At 40.7% G+C, this 27,896-nt stretch overlaps 1 protein-coding gene across 3 annotated transcripts in view; it reads right to left on the bottom strand.

The window, feature by feature from the left end:
• Positions 1–27,896, bottom strand: part of PCDH15 (protocadherin related 15) — a 738,374-nt gene that overhangs the window by 624,748 nt on the left and 85,730 nt on the right. Inside the window, exons 1-3 of one of the 3 annotated variants that reach the window (XM_040563491.1) lie at positions 21,169–21,199; positions 20,687–20,713; positions 3,103–3,344 (exon numbers count right to left, since the gene is read on the bottom strand). The gene's annotated coding sequence lies outside the window, so the exon portion shown is untranslated. Of the gene's footprint in view, positions 1–3,102; positions 3,345–20,686; positions 20,714–21,168; positions 21,214–27,896 lie in introns of those variants that run through there. The other 2 variants (XM_040563503.1, XM_040563492.1) reach the window with 2 other exon arrangements.

Here is a 27,896-nt window from a genome sequence, read left to right as displayed (position 1 = left end):
CACAGAACTATCCACTTTGCCACCCACCCCACAGCTGAACTAGACTGTGGCGGACAAGAGAGGCACTTCTTGGGACACACATCTTGTGGAAGTGTTACCTGAGGACAAAGCCAGACACCTGAGTGTCCAGCTGGAGCCTGCTCCACACTGTCTTCTTTATCTATAAATACAGTAACAGGAAATATTTGCCAACTGTAGCTTGCAATTAGAGCCAGGAAGAGAGCAAGAGAGCTCTCAGTATCCACTAACACAACGGAGGTATAAAATCAAAGAAAAAGCAACCGTAGGTCGAACATTTTGTTACATCTGAGTTTCAGTATTTCTGCCATCACTACAATGACAATTTATCCAAGTCACTCTAGAAATGACAGACCTGTAATGCACCAAGTCAACACCAAGTTTTCCCACCAATAAAACACGAGCTTCATTTATCCATGACAGATGCTAACTTGAAACTGTTGTTGAACTACAATATAAATGCAAACATAAAGAGCAGGTGAAAGAACTTCAAGTTATGAGAAGGGTGAAAATGGAATTACTTTGCTGTGTATAATTCCACCTAGAAACCTCCCTTGCAGCACAAGTACTAACTACAGATAATGCAACACTGCGATCCATCTGGAATTTGAAAACAATAAGGTTAAGCATGGCACAATAAAAAAGTTTTTTTCTGACTGAAAATACAACTGGCTGAAATGAGTTAAAATTCACAGAAAATCTCCTGCATAGCTGGGTAGGAAGTTGGGGTGACAAATGACAAATCAGGCTTTTTTCCTTTTTTTTTTTTCCATAGCTAGAACAAGAAGTTTATTTTAAATGGTAAGAGCAAAAGATTGATAAAGTATTTTTGACTAAAAAAATACAGAACATAAAGGGGGTCACCACCCTTAGAACACCCACATAATAACGACAGAAAGGACCTGAAAAAAAAAAAACCACACCGTAATTTATAGAGGAAGATACAACTGCTAAGACATGATTTCTGTAATCTTATCTCTTTGCTCTCAGTTGACAGTTATGGACTAAGACCTCCTCTCTCAATAAAGCATTCAGAGTGGTATCAGTTATGGACATGCTGCCTACAAATGCAAATTCTGAGAAGTTGAGTCCCAGCTCCTAAAACACACTTCTGAAGACTTGAGCACTCTCCCTTGACTCCCTGGTTTTGATTGCCTGAACAGATCTGCTATTTATTATCTACATATAAAGACAGCAGAATACCAAACTGAGCAACTGGTGACAAAATAATTCTGATAAAGTTCTCGTTGTTGTGTTTTGTTTTTTGTTTGTTTTTTACAGAAGCTTGTGAGAATGGCCGCCTCTTTGTAAAAGAATACAGAACAACCTCTTAAATTGACTGGGATGGTTCATATTTTAGAAATTGTTGATACTTACTGTTTAACAAAACATATATATATATATATATATGTATATATATTCAGAAATGGCGAACTTTATATATATATATATATACATATATATATAAGTTCGCCATTTCTGAATGTTCTGCCTTAAATTTCAACTTATAATAGGAAAAATGGAATTAAAAAAAAAACCTTGATACCTTCTCAGAATTCTTTGAGGTTTGAAGTTTTGCCCAAGAGATTATAATTTAGCTTTATTCTAGACAGTCTTTGCAGAATTATCTTAAATGCAAAATATTAATTGTGTTTCATCCAAAAAGTAAAGGAATTTATTGCCCAAGTAATACCCAGAATGTTAACCTGGCAGACAACAGGATCAACTTGTTAAATTTTATATACAAGCTCTCACTAATTCATAATACTGAAGTGTTGCTGCTCTACTCCTGCCACAAATCAGTCACGGTTTTCCACTAACATGTTGTTTTACTACCCTTTGTAACTGAAAGAACAAAGTACAATCATAAAATATGCACAGTGTTTCTCTTGCCTATAAGCTAGACTGAACATGTTCATTGGACAAAACTCGGAATAATACTTGTGAGTGCGCTAAAAGATTACTTTTCATTAAAAAAAAAGTCTGCCTTCATGTTATCAATTGTTTGTAAAAAAAAAAAAACAAAACTGTCAACCTCAGATATATTTATATATCCCAGACAGAATCAAAAGCATTGAAGTTAATTAACCACATTGATCAGCAAGGGAAACAGATATGAATATAGCGATCTTGTGCACTGGAATTAATTACATCAAGTTTTTGACCATACCACAAATAAAGCTCAGGATGTACTAATGAGATTATCAAGAACACAAACTGTAAATCTCGTATAACATTCAATAACACACATTCCCCACAGAGCAGCATTAGCAGCCTTTCAGGCAACCAGCTTACAAGCACATATTTAGATGTCACATTCAGAAAATTACTTCATCCTTAAACATGAAACACCTTTTCTCAGTGGTTCCAGAACAAGTTTATTTTACCAGTGAAATACAGAAATAGGTTCAGATTTCTGAATGGTGCCATTCCTAACACTTTGTTTTTACCTGGTATGCTTCTCTGCCCTTTTCTCTCTCCCCTTCAGCAGGCTGTGCTCTCCACCACCAGGTATTTCCCCATTTAAAACAACAGAGAACACCCTAATGCACATATGACAATCCACACACTCTTATTTGTTTCTGTCTGAATTATTTCCTTAATAGGTGTTTTCTCACCTCTGATTACCATGATTACTATGATTTTATTCACCAAAATTTAAATCATAATTTTTTCAAAAATATTTAAAATCAAAAATTTTTACTCCTTGTTTCTATTCTGTGTTTGATTTCAGCCTCCTACCAAGGATCCTGCTATGCTCCTTTCTGTGTTACTCAAGTCTGCTTTCTATTTTCAAGTATTTTGTTCATTCTACACACTTCTTTGGTTCCTGTCACTGAAGTGTCAGGTAAGAGTCATCTCCACGGACATTTTTAGTCCAAAGACATCCAATCACTGGGACGGCCCTAAAATCAAATTCTAAGCGAACTGGTCAAACTACAGCCAATTAGCGTGAGTGCTTCTCCTGACAACTTTTGTAAAGATAGATATTAAAGACAAATAACCAATCTTTTTAAAGAGTGTCTTCCCTGAGAATCTGTAACAGTTAAAAAAAAATAAATCAAAGAACACAGGTAAGCTCACCTTTCGATCCTGGATGGATACAGTCTCTTAAAAACCTCCAGCTTAACGTACTACATCCTTTCTGCTTTTCTGAGCAATCTTTTTCTTCTGTAACTTCCTGTCTTCTGGCTCGCTAGCTGCACTTTATTCTATGTACGTGCAAAGGAACCCAAGACGTTATCCAGAGCTGCTCGCTTCTACTGTCTCCACAGTATTCACGTCACTTGTAGCACCAAAGCTGCTGAGAAGCCAATGCATCAGCTCTGTGAAAGAGAAAGTCACAATAAACCAGGGCACGCAGACCCAGCACAGGGTGCTCAGCTTCATAGATCCTGATCGTGATGCCAGAGTGAGGATAAAACACAGAAAGCTGCAATGATCAAGCACAGCAGTTTGGAGGTGCTAATGAAGAAATAACACAGCCTGTGAATACAGGTCACTTCTGAAAAACTGTTACACGAGCATGAAAACCTTCAGAAAATAAAAGGGAAAAAAAAAAGAAAAAAAAAAAGCAGAAACGAAAGCAGAATCTGATACCAGATAAGCAATCGCAGAGGGTAAGCTGGATACAGAGCGCAGAACTTGTTAGCCTGAATGATACCAAGGGACGTGCCTTGTAAAACGATCAATACTCAAAGGCTCAAATAAAGGACTTGGTTGTCTTCCCTGCCCCCACAACCTGAAACAAATCTCCTCTACTTCTAAACATTTCACACTGCCTACTACAAAACCGCTCACATTTCTTTCTAGAATTAAAGTTCTGCTCAGCACACTGTTTTTCAGATGTGAACAAAAAAAAAAAGCACACAGTAATTACAGCTTAAAACCCTGTGTTTCTTCAATAAACCCCAACTGATATTAAACAGATGTCCAACAGCATACATCAAAACACAGAAAACACAACTGGAAAATTTCAGAGCTGCACCATGCAGTGGGCACGGCAGCCTCGAGCTGAGCAACAGAGAGCTGCTGTACAAACAGGGAGAGAGGCTGGAGAGTTATTACACCAATATATATATGTATTTATTTTTTTCTTACAGTCATTTTTTCTTAATGAAAAACAAATCGATTTGCAACACTCTTTTCATAGATAAATGAGAAAAAGCCTTGGTCTAAACAGAGAGAGAAAAAGATCTACACAATTCTGTGACTGAAACATCATTACATGCCTTAGGAACGCAAACTACAAGGAGTTTTGCTGGTAGAGATGCAGGGCAGAGCAGTAGAGCTTCTTTAACAACACAGGATATTTCCCTTAAACAAGTATTCAACTTCCAAGATGTTTTACATCACAAATGTGCTAAAACTGCTATAAAACTTCAGTTGACACTCAGGAATATGACTTTACTTCTTTGTCACAGAAATGAGTAAATACTCTTTGAAAAAAAATAAATAAATAATGGTACATCCAGCAATTGCTAACTTCTGAGTACTTGAATCCCTAACTTTAAAAAATTCTTTGATACACAATGTGTTTTTTTTTTTAATTCTTTGTACAGAATGTGTGCGTACATATACAGGCATGTATCACCTCCGTGTCAAGCATTTTACAACTCAAAGAGAAAGATGCTCTCCCCAAAAAGCTGCCTCTCCAAGACTCACTTCCCAGCAAGAAGAAATTCACCAATTCCTCTTCCTGTTATCAGTGCTATGAAAAAGGAAAGCCACCACAACTTGCACAGGCCCTTTCCTCCAAACGAGTGCCATTTAGCCCTCAGTTCCTACACCTCACCAGCAATATTCCACTGCTCGTGTGCTAACATTAATAAAATAGTTCAAGGTGAACACGAACTCTTAAAAATATCTCAAGGACTGGGAAGAAAAGGAGTATTAGAGAGGGAAAGCCATTATAGAAATGAAGAATAAAATCAAGTCAATTATGATTCTCAAATCGCAGGTCTACCAAACTGCCTTATTAAATTGGCCTGTAAGAAGAAAAACAAGCAGGGAAACAATTAGGAGACATAGACTTTCCAGTAATTCTCCCTGAGAAAAAGGACTTGAAAGTCTCCTTTAATTCAGCAAAGATGAGAAAGCAAGCGACTTTTTCAATGCATAATGGATTCTGCACACCTTTGCTGCTTATATTAATAGGCAGACAAAATTTCCTTCTGTTTTCCCAGCAAGCGCGTATGCATGTGTATGAGAGAGGAGAGACTGCAGCACTGAAGCTTTTGCTTGACATTTTTTTCATCTTCCCTATATTCACCCACCAAATCTCCCCCTCCAATCCATTTTTTCTTCTCCACCATTTTAAAGTAACTTTTAGCTAGTGCTCACATTACACCACTGCTATATATCTCGAAATTCATCCGAAAACAAACTAAAACTCAAAAATTTAAGGGTGGGAGTTGCCAAGGCCTTCAAACAGCATGTTTCCCAGCACCTAACTTAAAGCGTACAAAATAAAATGTAGTTCAAAAATTAAAAGTTATCACTCTTACGTGAAGTGAGGTACTTTAATGAGAATGTTTCCTGTGGGAAGAAGTATTCTAATATGAGCAATTATTATGTAAAAGATTCATGAACATAAAGTACAAGGAACAACCTTATCCTGGTAGAGACAATTCACCCCATTAAAGCCTCGTGGCACTGGCAGGGCCCCCTGCCCCCAGCCCAGGCTGCCCTCAGCCCCATCCAGCCTGACCTTGGATACTGTCAGGGATGGGGCACCCCCAGCTCCTTGGGGCAGCCTGTAACGATGGAGCAAAGTTATATATGAGGAGTACAGGATCAAAAAGAGAACGTGGGGGATGGCATCCAAATCCCCCAAAAGAATAACAGCTACACAAGAAGTAACATTCCCAAGGAGCGGAATTTTCTGGCTCATTTCTTCTGTCTCCCATTCGTTCTCCACCTCAAGTGTATGTTCTGGCAGGAAACCCTCCCAAAAAGCTACTTGCATCTCATTACTAATACATCTCCTTCACGCCAAGTCTTTTTTCTTTTTAATGAAGAATTCTTCGTTAACAGAAAAATGCCAAATGATCTATTTTCCTTTAGAGGTGAGCCAAATCTGCATACTTGATTTCTTACCTAATGCGGTCCATTTATACCAACTACAGCTTCCAGTTTCTCCCCACCATGACACAGGTTTCTTCTTCAGCGTTGCGCCACTGCCATTTAAGTCCCCAAAGAATATAAAAAGAATATATTTGATTAATATCTGACTCACAGTAGCATTCAGTGCAACTACAGCAATGGACTGTTTTTGCAATTCACCAAAGATTTATATTTTTTAATCAATATAGCTCACATAGTCAGAGAGGACTAGTATACTCTGGAACAATCTAGTCAATAATTGCCAAGACGATAATGCTGCTGGACTGGGGGGTTCTAAAAAGGGAGAACACGGAAAGCAGCAGCCAGCAACAGCAGAGACTGAGCAGATCCATTATGCGATTTCTTCCACTTTCTCTCCAGGCAGAGTACTGTTCCAAGGCCTGTTACACGTGAAAGTAGTCTTCATAACATAACTTCCACACACTTTTGAAAATAAATTGTTCTGAGCGTTCCTCAAAGCACATTGTATAACCTTTGAAGCTATGTATGTGATGCAATGGTTTAAATTCTGGCCTTAACACAGCCTGGAAAGCCTGGCCTATACTATAAGCTTTTAAAGATATCCCTTGAAAGTAATTATTTTCTTCATTGCAAACCCAAAAGATATCATAAGACAAAATACAAACACTACAAAGGCAAACCAGAGGGACAGAGAAAATAGCACAGCAGACATCAGCATGACATTGACAGAGCTCTGTTGTATCAGTCTGACCATTTGTCTTGAAATAAGGATGCAAATAAGTGGTAGGCTGCCACTTAATTCCAGTCCTTATCGTCAATCTCTCCCTGTGCCACTAAGGCATACATCAATGTGTGCTGTACTGAAATATATACATCTACAGATCTGTAACAGTACTGAAAAAATGTTGTGGTTTTATGTTGCCTTGATGGAGTTATTAAATCAGACCATAATAATCCCATGAGCTGATGCATTTAGAAGTCATTACACAGAACTTTCTACAGTCCACTGTCTTCGGGATCTGCAGTCCTGATGCTGTTCCTCTGGGTGCAATGGGAATGCTTATAAAAAAGTTAAATGCTCCCATGTCTGCTCAAGTGGTCTATGCCACAGACATACCCTCCAGATAGAACAAATAATGCCCATATCTTCTGTTCCATGATCTAGGTCTTCATGGTCTTTAAATGCCTAAGGAAAGAGGTTTTGCTCTGGACCAAAAACAACTGTCAGCATAGTAAGATATTTAAAGCAGGAGCAAAAGACTTTCACTAGCCATTTTTCAACACAGACTACAACTGAAATACACACTCCTGTTCTAATCTAATTCAACCGTGCATCATGTTTTACATTCTAAGATTTATTTGAAGAACACTGAAATGCCTTGCAGGATAAGCTTTGATACCCTAATGAGGAAAACTGACTGTTACTACCTCTGTTTTTACAGCTGAACTCGCATCAAGAGTAGTGCTGCCACAAACCTCCACCAAGGAGCACAACCAGTGAGCTTCCCTTTATGCCACCCAATGCAAAAGGTTTCTGCAAATCACGCCTCACAAGCCCCACGTTTTCTGCCCTGCAAACAGCAGCAAACCAAAGTTTAGCAAAAAGCACGATTAGAGACACAGGATGGCTTTTATACATTTGTACAATTGTTAGTTATGTGACCTGACCTTCTGAAAAACATCATGACAAGCACAAATTAAGTTTAAGGACACCATGAAATGTACCATAAGCACATTCAGCCTTCTCTCTTGTTTCCTTGTTATATGTATTGCCTGACGGATTTGTGTTTCAGGTATAATATAAAACACCAAAGTTACATCAGGTAAAGTTTCGGTGGAAATCTAGAAGTCAAACTCCCCAGTTCTTACCATATTCTACTTGAAATCAAACTTTAACATTATCACTATGCTTTATACTCCAAATATAGTTCAGAAAACAGTTTAACCTTGAGCAAAGATTAAAGAAATCTGAGTTGAAAAGAATGCAAAACCCAAAATACTGCACCTCTTCAAAGCCAAAATAATGCATAATGTTGTCTATAACACCCTGCAGCACTGAAAGTTTTCCTCCAAGCTGCAGTGAAACAAAAATAAATATTGGAATTCCCTGAGAGAACAAACACGCACAGACATGTGCCATTTACCTCTACACCACTTACGCATCAAGGACTTGTGTGCAGACTTTGAAGGCTCAAAGTCTCGCTGTCAGTGCTAACAAGTACAGAAAACATTGAAGATTAAGAAATAGCTTCCTGCGGTTATTCCAAGGGATAAACTGGTCCTGTGCAGCCTCCCATTGCTCAGCTGAGCTGGTAAACCAAGCAGAGGTACCACAGATGCCAGGCAGGGAAAAGTGAGGATGCTATGGTTCTTTATGAGGTTGTTCTCCTTCAGTGGCAGCTCTGACTTCCACGCTTCTTACTCAGAGCAACAACACAGGGGTGAGCTGTTTAAAGAACTGAGCATTTCTAATTCTCTAAGTACCACATTTATCATATGTATTTTTGTTAATACTTGTGTTTAGTCAGATCATGGATACTTCAAAGTCAACTGGCTTAAAAAAAAAAAACAAAAAAAACACATTTTACCTCTGACATGATATTTGAGTTTTACTGAAAAACAATAATCAAAATAATGATTATTGAAATAGCTCTTAATCATGGGTATAAACACACAGTTTCTCAACACTTCTGACTGTACGATTAATTGATATATTCTGAGTCTGTTCACCAGGTTGAGCAAATCTAAAAATATGCTAGTGCTAAGAATGATGATTTCTCTGTTTGCTCTGCAGACAGCTTTCCTGCTCGCTGTCTTCAGGGAATCCTCTGCCTGGTGCCTCCACATTTCAGATTCAAAAAGAGATTTCAAATAATTTTCTGGCAGTTCTCCAGTATTAACTATGACAATATCAATTCAGCAGAGAAATGCCAGATTTCATATCGCATCTGAGTGGGTGGGATTGACAGTACTTTGTTAATGCCCGTCCCCCTCCCCGCTTTTATTACAAATAATTTTTATATCTATTTTCCTAACAAAATTTGATTTTGTCAACATATCCAGTGGGCTTACAATACAGCTATTGTTGCTGGAAATGTCAGTACTTCAAATGTGATTCTTGATGTAACTCTTATAGAATATGGAGAAATAGCCAAGTAAATTTATTCTTTGTATCTAAACGTCACTTTAGGTATAAAATATATTAAATATCATGAATAGAAGAAGTATGTGCACTGTATATCTAATGTGATGACTTGGATGGGAAACAAAATTAAATCTTTCATACAGACTACAGTACCTAAGTGGAGGATACCAATGGCCCCTCTATAAGTGGAAACGTACAGTACAGATGCAAGTAATTTTACAAGATCCTTATTGTAATCATAAAACGTAGAAACATGATGAAATCAAGATGTTATAGTTTAAAATACAATACACTGAAAGCCATTATATGCCTAGCATAATGAGCATTTTAGACAGAGACATAATCACAAAGAAAAACTTTATCTTACATCACTGATATAAAACCTGTATTCTCATGAGACAGTTTTCAGCAAGCCTCCATCCGAGTCCCTCCACAAAAGTCAGCAACGCCTCCATTAATGGAAGCTGAGAAAGTATTAGGGGAAATAAAGCGTCTTTGCATGTGTAAATGATTGGCTAAAAGACAGGAGAAAGAAAATTGGAGTAAACAGTCCACGTTTTCACAGCAGAGCATTGCAGAGAGACGAGGCAGGAGCTGTGCTGTCCACCAGGTTCCTAATTAAGCTGTGAAAAGAGGAAGGTGACACTCTGTATACGATGCTAAGGTATGTAAGGCAAGTAGAGATGAGGACCACCTGCAGAGATCTGCAGATGGACCTTCCATGTCTCAGTGACTGGGCAATCAAAGTGATAGATGGAACGCACCAGAAAGAAGTAACGTACCTGGGAGGTGAAGGTCCTGGTTTTACATACAGAACGATGGGCTCTGAGCTGAATATCAACATGCAGGAGTAATAACGTGGGGCTGCAACTATTAGTTCTGTGACAAAATCGGCTCAGACTCCTTGACATTCACATATAAATGGAAATAATTAGAAAAGGAATACAAAACAGAGAAAATTAATTTGTCACTGTATAAAACCTACAGTGCACATTTCTCAGACATAATTCTCATGTCCCTAATCTCAAAAAGGATATCATAGGCTTATAAAAGGTTCGAGAAAGGAAGGGCTCAGGCTTTTCAGGCAGGAGAGGGTGATGCCTCAGCAGAGAGGGGGCAGAGGTCTGTAAAGCGTGGAGGGAAATGGGAAGGGTGGAATCCCAGCCTGTTGCTCACTGTCCCTCCCACAATCAGAGCCGGAGAGGCCTCGGAGAAAGGTTCAAAATGAAGAAAGGGATGTGGGGGGTGTCCCAGAAAGGGGGAGAAAACCTCCGTAACTGTGTCTCTGGCTACCCAACGACCTGAGCTTGCTGGTGGCTATAAGAATTTTCTCAGGAAGTTTTATGGCATACTTGGTCAGCACTCATACCTCCACACAGTACCTGCTTTTCAAGCGAAGAACCTTATCCTATAAATGATGGCAAGGCACAGAAATCAAGTGGTATCCAAGAGTGGCAGAGAAAAAACCTCCACCTCGGACTCTTTGTGGCTGAGGCAACCGCCGAGTAAGCAACGTGGTACGTGAGTATGTCACATCAGTGCTTCACACGTATAAAGGAACAAAAAAAAAAAAAAAAATCACTTTCAGCCTGGTAGTTTTCCTTGTTCAGCCTTAACCCTCATCCAGTGGAGATGGCACTAACTGAGAACTGGTCTGTGACTCCACTGGCCATTTCCACCGCTTGACAGGGGCAGCAGGACCCCGACAGAGGCTCTTTGGTCACAGCAGTGCTCCACACTGATGCTCTACAACTCCCACAAGCCCAAGCCCTGCCTTTTGGTCTCTGCCAACTGCTGTATCTGGCTTCTGCTCCCAAAATGTTCCCCAAACTTGGACCAGCCTTGCCTGTAACACCCTGCTCACACTAGTAGCCCTTGGGCAGAACATCTTCCCCCAAATCAGGAACAACAAGATAACGTATATGTGAATGTGTTTGCAGACAAGCATGTGATAAACAATAGACAGGGAGCATTTATGCAGGTTCCCCCTTTTCAGAATACCTGGCTCTCAGAGCCCAGCATCTACATTCTAGTCTAGACTGAGCCCAAAGGTCTAATTAATTTGCTCAAGGTTTAGCAGATAGCTGTTGCAGAGATGAGAATCAGATTCCAGTCCCGTGCAGTACTTTAATTGCACAGTATCGCCTCCAACCTGATTTATTTTCCTTGGGTCTACTCTACTATAAATAACTAACCTTCCTCTATAATGCCCAAAAGCTCATTACATGCTCCAGTCAAACCATTCATAATTATTAAGTTATCTGATGGTGTTTGCCCTATCGTGTACTTGAGCACCTCAGTGTCAGAGAAGGTTTTAAAGCATTTACAAAATAGGTAAATAATTTATTTTTACCTCTGAACGTGATTGACTCTGGCCATTTGCTGTTTCATATTGCATATTGTTAAACGCAATCCATCACCTACATTACGGGATGTTACCACCTTCCATACGAATGTCTGAATGGCCAGCAGTATCAAGCCATAAGTGGGATTTTATTTAACAGCAACCGTTCTTGTTTGGACATGAATATCCTGTGCCTGTGTGAATGCAGATACCCACGGAATTAAAACTTGTTCTCTGAACACTCACTAAAACAGAAACACATCATAGATGCTTGCAAGGAGCCTGAGCATGACTGATAAGAAAGCAATATAAAATCTCAGCATACGTTTGCAAACAATTCTACAACTTTCAGCTGATTCTAACTGCAGATTACTGATCTTCTCCAGGCGTCCACATTTTCATCTTCGGCTAAAAATATCCACTTACACAGACCGGCAAAGAACCAGTTCAGGGTGCCCAAACTTTAATAAATCAGAGACATCGATTCAATCTCATGTAAATGAAGCTTCCCACTGTCCTTTCTAAACAAACAAGGAGGACACAGAGGCCTGCACATAATCACTAAATTACAAAGAACAGATGCGAGACATTAACAAGGAAACGCTCATGCTGGCAAGGAGAAAACACTATAAAACAGCACGCACTGTACCAAGCCAGATTGGCTTTTAAATGACTCATACTTAAGAGATTACAAACAACAAGGTACAAAAATAAAATAGTTCATTTGACTGGGCCTAATACACTTTAGTTACTTTAAATTAACTGCTAATTGTGACATTTCTTTCCCTTGCACTTTTTCTTCTGACATCCTGGTTGAAGTGTCTTGATGGAAGGGAACGTACTACAAAAAGTATGTCCTAAGCCTAGGCATTTACCAGTTGCAAATTTATTAGTGCTCCCTTCAAAACATGCATTTGTTTCCCCTAAAAGAAGCATCTCTCCTGACTGCTGGCCCGAGGCATCACTACACCAAGTGGGTGCATTATGCATTTCTTTCTCAGTTTTTCAAATGTGCTGTCTGAAGTTTTATTCCATTCATCCCATGCATTGTAAGCCCATTTCTCACCTCCCACTGAACACGAGGAATGGAGGAACAGGAGCCGGTCACTTCTTGCAGCGATCAGCAGCGCACCTCTGCACACCTCTGTGCAAAGCTGCCCAGCGTTCCCCTGCATGGCCAAGTCACATTCCAGGACCCAGGGGAGCAGAGAAAGGGCTGCCACGAGATGCAGAACCACAGAGGCAAAATTCCAAAGGCAACTGAAATTCCGTGCACTTTAATTAAGACCTTAAGGTGGTTATGACAATTGTTTGGAATCAGGCTTTTTAAATATAAAATTGGTGTGGACGCTGCCTGACTCTCACACGCACACATTTTCTATTCCTTTGCCTGCCCTACAAGATTTATTTCCTGTTTTAAGGAACTTTATGGCTTATTGTCCAAGGACAATTTAATCAGCTCACCCAATAGCGTATACTGAAAAATGCAATCTCGGCTTGCAACACTAATGCATGCAAATTCCCCAGGCCCACATGTACTCCAGCCATTATGTCCTATATTCATATGTGAGCTGTGTCAAGGAAATTCAGAGTCTTTTCCTTTTCTCCTTGAACAAGGATCTAGTTCAGTCTCATCCTTCCAAAAGCCAAAGTTACCAGCCACTGCTGCTCTATCAGGTGACACAGAACCAGACAATTAAGGTGTTGCGGCCACACACAAGGGCTCAAGCACTTTCCATTTGCCTTACTTAATAAACGAAAAAAATTACAATGTTCTTGTAACATTCTGCCAAACCTTGTCTCGCAGGACTACTGACAACCAAAAATTTCCGCTATTCCGAAAGAAATGGCAAAAAGCATCCCAAATCAAATGCTGCTGGTGGCTCCCTCCTTTAGCTGCCCTTCTCCCACTCGGACCCAAACAATGACAGTATTTGCAACACCAACTGCAGAGAAAGTTGCTTCCTTATCTTGTTTGTACCTAAGAACAACAGCTCAGAGATAAGATGCCCCAAGCACAGGGCAGATGGGCAGAAAACACTCACTGCGCTCAAGTACCAACCCGGCAGCAGGTCCCAGCCTCACACTACCAAAGCAGCAGCTCTGGCTCCTGTTGGCATCTTGGTGGCTCTGAAATACTGCTTGAGTAACAAAAACTTGAAAACAGCATGTAGTCATGCAAAAAGGAGGAAATCTGAATAAACATGATGACTTCAGATTTAGCAAGCTCACATGAACAATCCAGAGGACAAGGCAAGCCGCACTCATTGTTCCCTTCCTGCATGGAAATCGTGCAGCGGGGGATTGAGAAAAACACGTGAAGGCTGCTCAACAGCAACTACAGACAGCACACAACGCAGGTTTTGCACCATCTTAACCCAGGTTAACTGTGAAATTATAACCCTGAGCAGATTTTCAGCCTTCTTTTGGAATAACTTCAGTCCTGAGTGGGTCAAGAAAGCCCAAAACCCAGTTGGAACAAAGAAAGGAAAGTTAAGAAGGGCCTTGCACATCACTGTTTGGACACAGATCTACAATCCCACGTGCAAGTAGGCAGTACAGATCCAACCTACAATTGCTGCTACGGCTCACTCCAACGCTCCACAGGAATTATTTCAAAGAGATTAGTATGTTGGTGGAGACAACACACTGCACCTTACAGGTGGGAATGTCACCCTTTCTAAAGATTTCCACTGATGGAGAAAGCAACATCCTTCTGTAAACTCTCAGAGCTATTTTAAGCTGTTACAAATCTGGACTTTGCCATCTGGATTTTATTGAATCCTTTTGCCAGGCTTTCTTATGTCTTCATCTACTAGATTAAAGAGCACTTTAGTACAGCATGATGTGTAGATACTTAGCCAGACAGAAGTTGTATTAAAACACCACTGCATTAAATAAAGAGCGTTAAAACAGTTTTTGTTTGAACAAAATGGACAATTCATTCTTCTCTGAAGATCATCGGTTTCTGCAGCTCTTTCCTGTACCAACTCTGATAATGTAGATATTCAGAGCAGATTCTCCAACACAGGAATGAACTCAACAGTACTTCATATGGAATAACACCCCTTTGGAGTCCAGGCTGATATTGCTCTGTATTTATTATTACACACATCTACGTAAGCCTGTTCTCAAGAACACTAGAGAAAATACAGATGAATTTAATTGGCTGTAAGCATTTAGCTTCATTATCCAAAATGTATCAGTGTGTGAGGAGAGTTGTTTTTCTTGGTCTTTATAAAGAAGAGGGCTAATCTTGCGGCAGGCAGCTGGGAAGTGGAGAAGTACACCCGTTGCGAACCTGAGAAAGCAATACATGGAAGAGACAGTCTTCAGAGGTGATCAAAAGAAAAGAGCAGCTGGAAACAAAGCTGAAGTTAAGTAAAGAAACTGTTTCGTTCAATGTTTTCATCACATTTCTATTGAAGAATAAGAACTGACATCTCAGAGCCCAATTACAGCATTTGCAATAAAGTCCATTGACGTAAACTGCAGAAATGCATACTTTCTCTTCCTAAACCAAATACTTATGTTCATAATCCAGCTTTAACAGATTTATTCAAATCCATTATTTCTGTTCAAATTTCTGAGAAATTTTAAAGTAAAAAGGCAGGAAAGAATACAAGAAGAAGGTAGCCTCGCAGCTGTGGAGAACTGTAAATCTCAATTTCAGTGCCAACATTGTCATTGTGTTCGAGGCGAAAGAAACCTGAGCACGTCGCCTACCAGTGCTTCTCCCTCTACTTTCACAACTAACTTGTGAAAAGCAAAGGACTGTGCTAGCACCTGTGATATTCAAGGCACATTTTCACTAACAGCAGCAATGCACGGTGGCATTAAAAAATAAAGACTTCAAACCAAGATAGAACATTTCGAAAATCACTACTTCTCCTGCCCACTACAAAGGAAAACAAACACAACCCTATTAAAATAATAGTAACAGAAGATTCTACCTTTTAAGGGAAAAAAATGAATGGACAAGGACCAGAAAGCAATAGAAAACATTTAAAATGTATTTTGCACTTCATTTTTCTATGACAAGGTCTATAGGGTTATAGTTTGAAGGGATCCGAATATTTATTTTCCAAAAAAAGCAGAACAACTATTTACTATAAAGTCACTAGGATTCTCAGCACGTTTCATTCATTACGCATGCAACAAATCACCACAAGGCAGGAACAAGTAGGTACTGCATTCACCAAGACCATGCAAGTCCCTCAGACTGCATAAGAAATGCAGTGGTTGAGACCCCAAGCTGTTAGGAAATATCCCTTTTTATTATTAGACATCAGGAAGAATTACCATTCATAAGATTACCTCCACACCAGCCCTAAAGGTCTCCATTTGAGTATTTCTGAAGGATAAAATAGATGCAAGCTCGGTTTTGCTGGAGCACACTGTGATGTTTGAAAGTCAAGGCTCACAAGCCAGATGATAACAGAGTAAATGTACGCATCATCTACTTGGAAACTATCCACCGTTAAGGGACCTTTACCTTCAGGCAGACTAGAAACCAGGCAAAGAACTGGACAATCAGTCAAACTGGCTCAGTTCTGTTAACTTCACAGAAGAAAATGCCGTGTGTGTCTACTTAATCCGTGTGTTCCTCCTCTAGGGTCTAGAATGGCTCGAGAAAGATGAGTGATGTAGCTTGTCCTGCGTACTTTGAAACAACCACTAATGCCATATCCCGACAAGCACATGATGCAGGTCCTTCACTAGTGGCCCATTTAACATCTGGGAATTGAGAGCAGTCTCTGCAAGTATTGCTCCGCCAACAAACAATGTCCATCTTGCCAAACACGGAGCCTAAGCCCCAAATCTGACTTTGTTTTAAGGATACAATTTCCAGAAAGGCTCAGTAGTGTCGGATGCAAATCCGGTACAGGCTCACAGCACAGCTGATGGACAGCACTCCTTCAGGCATTAAGAAAAGCACTGTCTTATCCCTTCCAGACATTTTCAAAGTAGTGAAGGGCAGGACCCTTGAGAGAGTCAAGAAGGAAGGTCATGCATCTATCAGCCTAAGGTCAGGCCTCCCTGGCTCAGAAATCCACGTATAACTCTCAGTTACCAGCTACAAGGCCTAAGTTAAAAACATTTCAGTGACTATTCTTCCTTTGCCACGACAGCTTATTTTTTAGAAGTAAACAGCGAGTTTCTTGCTATTGTTGGAATGTGTAATAATCACGGTTACCCTTTGCCGGGGGCAATTTCCATAGTCAGAAACACAGCCTTCCTGTGAATTAGGTGGTAATTGGATCCTTCTTTGCTTATTTATGTTCTTCGCTATTTATTTATGTTAGAACATTACCAGCACGAGTAATTCATCAGGGTGTGAACTGTGGAACACATACGAATGTGGGATAGAACAGACTGACATATTTCAGCTCCAGGACAGAGCTAATCTTAGCTCAAGTCGTGCATTTCCAAATGAAACACCAGCACAGCATCTGGGACCAGCCTCGTGCTGGGGGGCAAGGAAGGGAGCGTGGAGCTTTTTATGTTTGCACTTGAGCAATCATAGCCTGAGCTCTTTTATAAGCAGGGGCGGCAGCAGCAACCGTGTACTCATGCAGAGCCTGTGCCAGGGGGGTCACAGACAGGTGGCCGTAGTGCAGCAGAAATGAGCTGCCCTCCTCACTGTGTCTGTGTTGTCAAATGGTAACTGAAGACACCAAAACCTCCCATTGCCCAAGCAGGCTTTTCCTAGGAATAAGGCAGAATTTCCATAGTCTGTTGCGTGAAAATGATACAAATTGGTATTATCCTTCCTGCACGAGGAGAAAAAAGGAAAAGGATGTAAGCTACCTTCTGCTTGGCCTTGCCTCTGATCTCCCAGGCATCTAGACGCAGAAATGGATTCCCCACGTCCTTTGATCTGCTCTATCACTCCCTTGCAATTCTGTGGCTGGTTTCAGCACTATGAAGTTTCTGAAATTACAAGACTTTTAAATTATCTCCTCTAGGATAGGTCTTAGAAGACAGACAGAATATGCAAATTAAAAAACAGAACTTGAACTGCAACACTGAACAAATATTTATAATATTCCAGTAATCAATGCTGCAGTAAATTCTTCTGAGCAGAACACCACGTGTCTATTTGCCAGGCGAAATGTGCATCCCAATTACAGCATTGATCTCCTTTACATGTTACAGAGAGAGAGAGAGAGATTAAGAAGAAAAATGTTTGATATTCTTTATGTCCTGGTTGTTTCTGTTCCAGTATGAAGGAGGCTCGTGTTAGCCATCAAAATAGGTTCAAGCTTCCTGACAAAACTAAAAATGTGATTAAAACATTTAACCTAAAGTAAGAAATAAATGACCTAAAGCAGAAATAACACATAGGAAGAGAAGAGTAAAGCATGTTGCCTATTATTTCGACAAGTCAGAGCACGAAGAAGCACATAGCTTGTGGTATCTGCAACTAAAAATACTTATTCTCAGCTACAGTCCTGCACTCCTGCAGCAAAATGCTACATACCCAAAGCAGAGCAATTAGTGCCTAATCATTAATACTCTTCAAAACTGAGGAACACGTCCCTGGTAGCTATAAGGCAATAGCTGAGGATCTGTTCTGCACCTCACCCCAGGTTTAGATGGGATGAAGGTCACTAGACCTTCTGGCTACATGGGCCACCTCAGATTTATAAAGAACAAATTATAGTTTCATAGATCAGAAGTACTCTTAAGGTATGAGGCAGACAGCCCAGCTTCTAGTCTCCTAGGTGTTTCCTCCCAGAAAAGGCCTTCCAAATAGCATGCCTTGACATCACCAAGCTTCTCAGATGCTGTTGTGCATCCTCTTTCTTTAGTGGAGATGGTAATGCCCTTGCCCCAGCAGGGGTTGGTTGTTTGGAAGGCCTTCTCTCTAATACCACTAAAAGCTATTTTAAATACATTCATAGCACGGTGTCTCCTTTACTTCAATTATAAAGTTGATTTGGGGAGCTATTCACAGGCCCCATTACACCCGGGCTGATTCCCACATTTCAGAACAAAGCCTTCAAACTGCCCTTCACGGCTCAGGCAAGGCTAAAAATAATAAATAAATAAATGATATTTTATCATAAGTACTACAAACCAATGATGCAGTAATAAAACAGCACATAATGCTTTGCAGTATCATCTGTTAACAAAAATTTGCAACAGAAAATCATCAACAGGTAGTAAAATGTTCTAAAGGTACACATGCAGATCCTACATACTTTCAGCACAAGACATCGTAAGTATATATATATATATATATATTTATTTATTTATTTATTTTAAGCTTTAAATGGGCACATACATCTACCTTTATGGAGAGCAATCCATCTGACAAATTCTGTAATTCTAAGGATGCTAGAAACTCTTCAAAATGAACAACAGACTGACCCTAGTTAGTAAAACAATTACAGAAATTATATATATTGGAATGGTGAAATTATATATATTAAAAAGGTGAACCCATGACCCATCTTCACGAAAGAACTACGATATATATCAATTTTATGACTCATAAATGTATCTATATATGCTTTTCATTCTTGCCTAAAATTATTCTCCAATACTCAAGTGAACAAGTATTTGAAAATTAAAACACACACAAACACAAAGGCTAGCATCAAAAACAATCATTAGTGTTCATTCTCAGAATCACAGAATCGTCTAGGTTGGAAGAGACCTCAAGATCATCTAGTCCAACCTCTGACCTAACACTAACAAGACCTCCACTAAACCATATCACTAAGGACTACATCTAAACGTCTTTTAAAGACCTCCAGGGATGGTGACTCAACCACTTCCCTGGGCAGTCCATTCCAATGCCTAACAACCCTTTCGGTAAAGAAGTTCTTCCTAATATCCAACCTAAACCTCCCCTGGCGCAACTTTAGCCCATTCCCCCTCGTCCTGTCACCAGGCACGTGGGAGAATAGACCAACCCCCACCTCTCTACAGCCTCCTTTAAGGTACCTATAGAGAGCGATGAGGTCTCCCCTGAGCCTCCTCTTCTCCAGGCTAAACAACCCCAGCTCCCTCAGCCGCTCCTCGTAAGACTTGTTCTCCAGACCCCACACCTCATCTCACAAAAGATTGCAAGACTTTCTATTTGTGAGTAGCTTCTGGAAAAAGGTCTTTACCCTCACTATCTTTCTAATCAGCAACTTAAAATACAATTTTATGATGTATTCCTGTTTCTAGGAGGGTTTGATTTCTCCAGACGCACTGGATTGATCTCAGCAGTGTAAGGTGAATAAAGTCTTCGTGATTGTACGGGTTGATAGCGACAGGACAATTCAGACACGAGTATACTTGAAGTTACCTCTACTCTTTTAATCCTCTTCACACTACAGTGATGGCAAATCTGAGACTGAGGAGCTGAAAGCCAGCATCCCCCTGGTGCTGTAACTTCGGGCAAGAAGCAGGAGAACTGCACCAGCAGACAAGTCTGCTGCAAGTTTGGGGTCAGGACTACCTGGGGCTGATGCCAGCCCTGACCCATGCTCCTGGTGCACCAGCCAGGCAGCAGCACCCTGTACCCATGGGGTAACCTTCAACTGCTTCCCTGCACAAATTAGTCCTAAATATGTACCTGCAGTCCTCCCAGGGCATGCTGCTGCATTTAGCACTGTGTTTATGGAGTAGTTTCTCCCTACCACGCTGATGAAGCAGGGCCTCTCCTGACATCTGAAAGATGCGTGGCTTTAAGACAGGCTACGTCGCTTCATCGCTGAAGCTGCGGACAGCTTTTGGTTGAAGAACCACCTGAATTGTGTCAAGTCTAAACAGCCTGGCTCCTGCACGCAACAGCTGAACTACTTTGCAGCAGCTCCAGATTAAGTTTTGCATGCATTTCTTAATAGCAAGCAATGCTGACAGTTACTCATTGTAGCCTCTGGGGAAAATTTCTCTTGGGCAGCAGCTCAAGATATTGCTGAAAAAGTTGAAACACAGAGCACGGCACGAAAATATTGAACTGGCCTCTCTTTCTGCAAACAGAGTGAATGGAATTATCAAGGACTCCACCGGTGAGAAACAACAGGTTGCCATATACAGTGCCACGGGATACCAGGCAGCAACAACAGAAGAAAAAGAAATCTGCTGCTCACTTTCATTGCTTGAAGACTTGGAAGTCACTGAAGAAGAGAAAAAGCAATGAGAATTTCAGCACTGGGCTTGTCCACAGTGGAACTTCTCATTACAATAAATGAAAAACAAAAACAGAAAATGAGGAAGTCAATATTTCCATCACCAAAACATGCTCCTTCAAGAGCAAGCAGCAGGAAAGATAACAAGATGAGAGTAACAATATAGACATTAAAGAAAAAAAAAATTTAAGAAAAGATGCTGTGGGCTTTCAACTTGATCAAGACTGGATTCAAGTAGTAGGAAAGCACAGAGCAACACCATCTAAATTTCCTCTAGAACTGCATTGTATTTTCTGAATTTAACAGTGGGGCATTAATTATGGTATGAAAGCATGACCCAACGACTGCTTAAATAAAAAAAATAAATAAAAATAATAATAAAAAAGAGAAAAAAAGAAAAAAGAAAAAGAAAGAAAAACATTAAAGAATGCTCCAGAACAGACCTGTCATTTACCGCATGCTCCTCTCTGACATTATTCCTAGCTGAAGATTCCTAAAAAAAAAAAAATATATATTTTTTTGGCACTTACAAGACAATAACTTCATTTTTCAGATATGCTAGAACAATTTTTCTCTTCATTGCAGCATTCACAGACTCAGTAAATGGATTTTTTTAACAGCATGCACTCAGCATAAAAACCAAAAGCATCCAATAAAAGAAGACAAATAATGATGAAAATTGAGTATTATTAATTCCTCTGGGCAGAGGTGTGAAAAAGAGTTTTGCCAATAAAAATGGCTACAACTGTTCATCCAGCAATCAAAATTTTGTGGACTAACAGATGTTTAACAGATCATAAAAACCAGAGACAATCTTTATTTCCATTGAAACTGTTGCAGCTTGAAAAGGAACAGTGCCTTCGCGAGAAGAAATCCTTCCAAAATGGACTTTGGAAAAGCCTGTTTAGATAACGTCGGAGATTAAAAGCATACCTCCCTGAGCGCAATCCATGCCCACCCTGCTCGAGACACGGGCAAGCAGCTCAGGACCACCACAACATCACCTCCTGGCGGCGATTACCTCGGGTATGGCTACGGAGGCACTGAAGGCTTCCACAGTTGCACATTTATGACCTGTGAAGTTGGAATTAACTTGATGCCCTACTGAAACGTTTATACGAACCTCCCTGGTTTAACACAGCAGTTAAAATAGAGAACTTGCACTGGCCAGGAGAATAAATTACACTTGTTAACTTCTCGCCTGGGATGCATCACATCAGGCATGCATTTGGAGCCTGATTCCTGCCCAGGGAAGAAGAGTTGCTGCAGCAGCAAAGCGAGGGAGAGATCTACAATCCAGCACTATGTTAATTAAGCTTGAGATCCACAGGCAGAGGGAAAAATGAGTGTAAATATCTTATTTCATTGTTTGTACTTAGGAGCTAAGATAACTCTAGCAACTGCCCACACGGAAAGGGGAGCAATGTAAACCACCACGGTCCCAGGCTTCCTTCTGTACATGGGGCATGCTCAGAAAGGGGATTTTAAACTGTTCCACCAGGGCGATTTCCCCTCTCCCTCCAAGCAACTACCAGGCACTGCGTTCCTTGTGCTAAGGACTCTTCCCACTGCCCCTGCCCCAAGCCTCATGCTTCCGCCATCAGGGAGGGTATGCAGCTGTATCCAGAGATGGCTGAAGAAGGAACTTGGACCTACAAAGAAACCATGCTTTCACATACAAACAGGTAGTATTAAATAGCAAGGATGAGACAAAGACTTCTCTTTTCCCTAGCTCTCTGAAGCCTTCAGGACATGATCAACCAGAAACAACTCAGAAGGAGCCAGAAAGATAAAGGGATGATTTCTTGAAATGGGGACAGTTACACAGCATCCAAACATCCCTCAAAGAGCTAACCAAGAACAGCCCGCTGTCTGGATGCCCAAGCACTTCTGTGTTTACCCCAGTGTACACCTCTGGCCTGATACTCTGCTTTCTATAAAGGGAGACTGATTTCCCTTGTAAAATACAGATTTTGTGGAAAGAAAAGCACGTTAAACTTCTGTCTGCAACCTAACAGAACCAGGAAGGTGTACCCTAATAAATAATGTCTTCACCATTACTGGCACAAACCATTAATTATCGTGGTCCTGTCAGTGCAGGCCTTCAGGACTTGTCAAAATAAAGGAGCAGTATTTGCGCTGAGAAAAAAGTAATTTCATCAAGCATTTAAAAGGTAATTTGACAGAGATTTACAGGGCAATAAGCTGGCTGCTTGTGCAAAAGTGAAACAGCCAAGGGTTCAAAGTTAAACTCAGCTTGGACTCATCATCCTTTACTCGGATGCCATCTCTCCTAAATTTTTTTTAAAATATCTACCACTGGGTCAAATTTGGTTGGAACTGTCCAATATTTTCACAACCTATTAACATGAGGGAGAGAAATGAAAATGGGTAAGTGCACAAAAGAGGCTGTATGACCCTATAAGCCTAATTTCCACAGATAAACCAAACTAAGGATGCACAAGGGAGGAAAAGCAGAAGGACCTCAGGGAAAAAAAAAATAGAAACAGTCTATTGTATCACTTTTGTTATGAACACGAGTGAGCAGGACTCCTATGGAAACCTGAGACATATGTTATATATTTACCTGCAATTGAGTCTTCAAGACGGTGTTTGAATGAAGTGTCACACAACAGTGCACTCTAAAAAACAAATTACTTCTGGGTCCAATTCCCCATGAGCCTACAACACAATGCTGCCAACTGTCAAGTTACATCAACAACAGTGTGTAAAAAAAAAAAAAAGTTTGACAAAATTTGATCAAATTTTGTACTTCAAGAATTACCTGAATATTCAATTGAAGGTTTTTCTGCAGTTTTATTGTCCAAATTTTCACATCAAATCACCTGTGACAGGAAACCAAGTACTCAAGAGAAAACAGAAAACTGAAGTAATTGCATAAGAGTGTAAGGCCAAGCACACCAACACAGCTGCAACAAGCAGCAGCCAGACTTTTCCTCTCCAGCCAGAGCAAATTACCTCTTCTTTCAGCTCTCAAACAGAAGACAAACTCCTGTTTCTGAAGCAAAACGAATATGTTGCTGCAGCACATGAACCACTGGATCGCCTTGAGCCTGCTACAGCTTCCAGGCGTGCTGGAAGCCCCAGAGGCAGGAGCACCTGGAGAGGAGAGCTTTGAGCATCAGCCCCTTGCTGGGACAGGGTGCCACAGGCAGAACCTACATAAGGATACATCAGATTTTGTTTTAACACACAATTTGTTACTTAAGGGTGCCAAATCTCAGCTAGGAAACACTGGGCTATTCAAGAAGTATCCGCAGAGCCAGAGGAGCTTTGCCCTTCAAGAATTTCATCACCTTCTCTTATCTGGAGCATCCCCCTCCTGCAGAGGGTGAAAAGAAATATTAAGTACTGGAAAATTATTTTTTAAAGAGAAAAAAAGCTAACAATGTGTTATGAAGTACTGAAATTAATAACTGTTCGCTTTCTTTTAATTGAGAAAAATGTTCCCCTTTTCTTCCCTCCACAGAAAAAAACAAACACCTCAAAATGTTCAGATTGTTCAGATCAAGGCACTGTATATTAGAAAAAAATAAAACAACATCCCTGAATTTCTTAATCATGGTCTTTTCAATTATCCTCAGAAGAAACGACAGAAAAAGTAACAATGTTTTTGGATGTTGCTTCATTTTCCCTCTTCTTCATGCTTCACTAAGTACATATACACATTGTGTTTTATTAAAAAAAAAAAACAGCAATAAAACCTGCTGAGTTTCGAAGAGCATTTTACAGTACAGCATTATTGGTTTCTGCAATGCTTCATATAAAAAAGGGCCATATGAAAAAGGCCCTTAGGGCTTACCACTGTGACTAATACCATCTACTCCTTAAAAATAATAAGTTTTAACCATCTCTGTCTATAAATAATGAAGAAAGTCTACCTGTCCTCCTTCCAGAGCAAGTAGTAGGCACGTCAGGTGGAAAAATGACTTGCAAAAGAGAGCAAAGATACTTCCCACAGTTTCCTTTTGATAGGCAAGACATAAATTTAACAAACACGTTGTGAAATCTACATTAAAAATATTGCACCGAAATATAGAATAAAAATAAATGATTGCACCTGCCTAAATATAGATGTCCTATTAATATATTTAATTAGCAGCAAGCAAAAAACAGGACGCACCTGTTTTTCCATCCAGGAAACACAGAACAACATTTACAGTGATAAAAATCACAGAAGGCTGTGTGTTCATGCAGGTGTTAACCCTAATGCCCACTGAAGATTGAATGTTGTAGACTGTCAATCAAAATGCCACAGTACCCCAAATTCCTTTGAAGTCTCTCAAAATGCCAGCATCAGCCAGGTAAATCCAGCAAAGGCATCTGCAAGAACGACCCTTCTTCTGATGCGCAGCCCTTTAAAGCCACCAGCACTTTACCAGGACAGAAGGGATTGTATTTCGGTTTCTGTAGCAGAGCGAGTGATGAACACCTAACCCAGTTTCGTGTCCTTTTCGACTCTCTGGACCTTCCTGGCCTCTCCCTTTGACTTGCTGCATTGATAAAACCTGGATAATAACAGACTCTTCCAAAATATAGGCAGATGTGAAATATCACAAACAGGGATGTATTCTGAGAAAAAAAATACATCCAGGTGCTTCAGCAGCTTAAGCTACAGTACTCCAAAATGAATATACGCATCCAATGTGGAGAACTGCCAAGCAGCCTTTAAGCCCAATTAAAGAAACACCAGCGTGCCAAGAGGTTTATGTCTCTCTCAAGACTAAAATACCAGCTAGTCCTCTAAGCAACCTCACCTGTGTTTTATTATGCTGTATTCTGTGAGGGAACCAAGGCCTCTTGCTCACAGTGGCCACCACCATTCCCCTCTGTTAGCCCTGCAGGGCAATGCCCAGGGCAGTGGTACTGTGGGTCTCGCATGCTAGTTTGCCCTCAGAAAAATATTTCTTTGTCAGGCTAAACAGCAAAGGTAGCATAGTGGACAGAAAATACATTATTAATAATCATTTCTACAATCTGGAAAACAGTCTCAGATACTCATAATGAAGTGAAAGCTAGCACATGAGATTTCTGTCTAGAGGAATGGGACAACAGCTTTTATAATCTGAACAGAAAGTAAGTTTTTAGGAATAGTTTAAGCCCTTCAGATAGCAAGGGTTATCTGAAAAAAAAAAAAAGGGGGGGGATTCCTTTGTCTCCTAATTACAATCTCCTATTTCATTTTTCAAAAGCATCTTTCAACAGTCCTTTACAAAACTGTGCTGTCAGATCTTCGGTGCTGCACATCCTCCCCCTTTGGAGGGCTCTTCTTTGGCTCTGAACTTGTTAATTCTCTGAAGTACAACATTTTTCTTCCCTATACTGCCATTTAGTGGGTTTTGTTGTTGTTTTTAATGGAAAGAGGGTAGATGTAAATACATGATAACTATAGGAACAATTTTGTGTAGGACACTTTTCCAAGATACAAATTTTCATTTTATGTATTCACTGTTTATTTCAACATGACATACAATCTCAACGAGAGTAATGTATACCAGGACAGCACTCAAAAAGCCATTTTGAAGTAAATAACAGAGCCTGCCATTTTCACATTCAGCCAGAACCTGACCTGGAAAGAGCGTAAGCTGGAAAAGCACTCGCTCCCTCTGAGCTAGCTCCGGTAGTCCAAAGACTCTCGGTCCATGCCACCCTAAGAAACCTTAACTGCATTGCGACCCAGTAATCAATTATAATTTGCAATAATTACCCCATGAGCACGCTTCAGTCATCATTAAACATAATTTTGAACAGCAATATGCACAGAGACATTCTTCTCTATCCATCTGCACTCACAGACAATATATTGCAAAGAACCGCTGAAATTTAGCAGGGTGAAAGGAGAATGGCAATTACAAACAAAGCAGACTCATCTGGTGATGTCCAGTGCTAAAATTAGGCCTCGGTGTGCTGTCAGGTGCTGACAAAATGATCTGAACACAAATAAGACAGACTAGATAGAGCAGGGAGATGTACTAGATAGAGCAGGGAGATGTCCCCAGCCACGGCTCAACCCACGCTGCGTACACAAAGGAACAAGGGTCTTCAAGAGCCAGGGAACAGCAGCTCACCCTATTCCTCCTGCAGCACTATACTCCCAGCTGCCAGAGAACCGCCCCTTCCCTCCTTTCACCATCAAGTGCCGAAAAGGAGGAAAAATCAAATGATATTCTGCTGATCTTCAGAGTTTTCTCTCCTCTGCACAGGGCAGCTCTTGCACCCTAGCTTAGGTTTATGGGAAGAGTGGGAAAATAAAACGAAGAAAGCTGCCTGTAGGAGAGCCCAGGGCTCTTGAAAGAGAAAAATCCCTCATGGTGCCCTCCAGCAAAACCAGAAGAGCTCCAGCTCCCCTTGTGCCTTGGCCAAGGCAAGGCTGCTGAGTGGAGGAAGGTAGGAGAAGGATCACGCCCTCAGGCCAGGCCTGTGGAGAAGGCCCTAGAAACCCCAAGGGAGAGAAAATCACGTGTGCTGCTGCAATGTGGAGGAACCTTTCCAAATCGGCAGAGAAGAAAAGAGAAATGAAACCATGCTGGGCAAGTTCTGCCTTGGCCATAACAGAAGCATAAGGAGAAAAATGACCAGTGCTTTCCCTCTTTGGGCCTGGCGAAGAAACCCTTCTTGCCTCACGAAGGGGGTGAGGACCCCCACTGTTGCCCACCCACACTAATTCCCTCAACCAAAATTCCTGTCAGTATTTTGGAAAAGCTAACCAGGGTGCAGTACGCAGAGAAGACTGCCGCAAACACCACAGCGGACGTAGTGTCACGACTTTGAGAAGCACCATGATTCTCAAGTCCAGAGCTTCCAATATTTGACAGCTTCTTTCAAACACTCCTGCTGAAAAAATGTTTGCAGACTCTACCACCTCCCTCCCTTTCCCCGCCGCCCCCATAACTCTAAAGATTCATTTCACCAGCAACCCAAGGGGCCCAATTGTAATTCTTGCTTACAAAATGTGTTTTCCCGGTCCTGCTTCTGCACAAGCTGATTGCAATTCAACCCTGAACACCTCCTGCCCTTCCCTCGGAGCTCGTGCTCTCTCTAACCTTGTGGAGACAGTTTTTTGGTCCTGTTCAGAGCTAGTAAGATTCATTTGCTCTCCCTGGGCATCAGGAAAAGCTTTCTGGTACAAGCCCATAAAACTTCCTTGACA

Source organism: Cygnus olor, chromosome 7 (assembly GCF_009769625.2).
Source record: "Cygnus olor isolate bCygOlo1 chromosome 7, bCygOlo1.pri.v2, whole genome shotgun sequence".
In the NCBI taxonomy this organism is placed as follows: Eukaryota; Metazoa; Chordata; class Aves; order Anseriformes; family Anatidae; genus Cygnus; species Cygnus olor.
This window is presented reverse-complemented; position numbering and strand designations above follow the sequence as displayed.